This window comes from Paramisgurnus dabryanus, chromosome 1 (assembly GCF_030506205.2).
Source record: "Paramisgurnus dabryanus chromosome 1, PD_genome_1.1, whole genome shotgun sequence".
In the NCBI taxonomy this organism is placed as follows: domain Eukaryota; kingdom Metazoa; phylum Chordata; class Actinopteri; order Cypriniformes; family Cobitidae; genus Paramisgurnus; species Paramisgurnus dabryanus.
The window spans coordinates 72,643,036-72,645,232 of NC_133337.1; the positions used below are offsets into that span (position 1 = coordinate 72,643,036).

General features: G+C 38.9%; 1 long non-coding RNA gene across 1 annotated transcript; it reads left to right on the forward strand.

Annotated features, from left to right (window-relative positions):
- Positions 1-681: 681 nt before the first annotated feature.
- Positions 682-1,796, forward strand: LOC135739280 (uncharacterized). Its single transcript, XR_012334714.1, has 5 exons — positions 682-801; positions 889-959; positions 1,070-1,182; positions 1,284-1,380; positions 1,461-1,796. It is a non-coding gene; the product is annotated as an uncharacterized lncRNA (long non-coding RNA).
- Positions 1,797-2,197: the final 401 nt, after the last annotated feature.

Genomic DNA, 2,197 nt, shown 5'->3' on the forward strand with positions numbered 1-2,197 from the left:
AACGCGTCACGGATCTTTCCTGCTGCTTAGCCTCTCAGCGGCTATAGGCTGCCGCTACACAAATGTTTCCCGTGGAAGTTTGAATCTCTCTCAGTCGGGGGGAGATTGACTGACAGATGGTCTACTTGCCACCAAACACTAATTTACCCTGAAACCTTTTTAAGGTAACGTTACCACATTTATTTATTATGTTGTTTGAGTACACCACAGTTCTGTAAGTGGAAAATTAATTTATATTTATGTGTGTTTACTCACAGTTTAGCACAAATGTTTCCCGTGGAAGTTTGAATCTCTCTCAGTCAGGGGGGAGATTGACTGACAGACGGTCTACTTGCCACCAAACAGTAATTTACCCTGAAACCTTTTTAAGGTAACGTTACCACATTTATTAATTAATTTATTATGTTGTTTGAGTACACCACAGTTCTGTAAGTGGAAAATTATTTTATATTTATGTGTGTTTACTCACAGTTTAGCACAAATGTTTCCCGTGGAAGTTTGAATCTCTCTCAGTCAGGGGGGAGATTGACTGACAGACAGTCTACTTGCCACCAAACAGTAATTTACCCTGAAACCTTTTTAAGGTAACGTTACCACATTTATTAATTTATTTATTATGTTGTTTGAGTACACCACAGTTCTGTAAGTGGAAAATTAATTTAAATTTATGTGTTTACTCACAGTTGAGCACAAATGTTTCCCGTGGAAGTTTAAATCTCTCTCAGTCAGGGGGGATATTGACTGACTGACTGACTGACTGTCTACTCGCCACCAAACAGTCAGTTAAACAGAGGTAACAAGGTAACGTTACCATATTTATTATGTTGTTTGAGTACACCACAGTTCTGTAAGTGAAAAATAATTCATATTTATGTGTTTCTCTCTCAGTAAGGACTAACGTTAACTGACCTGTCTGTCTGTCTGCTCTCAACCAAACAGTCATTCAAGACCTTTTAAAGGTAACATTACCACGTTCATTCATTCATTCATTTATTTATTATGTTGTTTGAGTACACCACAGTTCTGTTAAGTGAAAAATTAATTGATATTTATGTGTGTTTTCTCACAGTTTAGTGCAAACGTTTCCAGCGCAAGTTTGAATCTCTCTCAGTCAGGGGGGAGATTGACTTACAGACTGTCTACTCGCCCCCAAACAGTAATCTACACAGAAACTTTTTAAAGGTAACGTTACCACATTTATTAATGTATTTATTATGTTGTGTGAGTACACCACAGTTATGTAAGTGGAAAATTTATTCATATTTATGTGTGTTTTCTCACAGTTTAGCACAAACGTTTCCCGCGCAAGTTTGGATCTTTACCATTGAGGGTGGCTGACTGTTTTCAACCAACCATCATTCACACGCAAAAACTTTTAAGGTACCACATTTATTTATGTTGTGAGTATACCACAGTTCTGTCAGTGGAAAATGTATTCATATGTTTGTGTTTTCTCACAGATAAGTATGAACTTGCCCAGAGCAGTTTTCGATCTTTACCATTAAGGAGGCTGACTGACTATCCTCTACCACCCGTCATTAACACAAGAAAAACTAAAGAAATGTTACTCCATATGGACCTATTCATTTACTCATTATGCTGTGAGTACACCACAGTTTTATCAGGGATATTTATATTTGTATGTTTCTCACTGCTTGACAAGGACAGATGTGGCCCTGTTAAAAATGTTTAAATGTCGTTTGGTTTAAGGAACAGCACACTGATTTTGTTTTAAAATATTCCTGTTTGGACAGTCTGTTAAAGTCATAAAGGAATACTTGATATATTTCATAAGTAAAGTGTAAATGTAATTGTCACCGGGTGACGATATATAGGAGCGGAACTAAAAGTGTGAAGGATGAGTTCCGCCCGGACGGTTTATTCCAAACACCGGAATCCCCGGGGCTTCCCCGAAGTCTAAAATTAAGCCCTATTGCATACAGGTGGGGACGATTAAGACAGCGATTGCTGATAGGCGAATGAGGAGAAAAGGCAGAGTACAAAAGGACCTCTGAAGATAGCAGACGGGGTGCTTTTGGTGTACTTTGTGTGCGCTGTGTTGCTGCTGTGCAGACCCGCTTTATCGTTCCATATCGATCCCTTGGGGATGAAAGAGGTGTACGACGACTGGGCGAAGAGAATTACTGGGCGATTTCACGTGTGACTGTGTCACTATCGAGTCAGGAAGTACATTGCT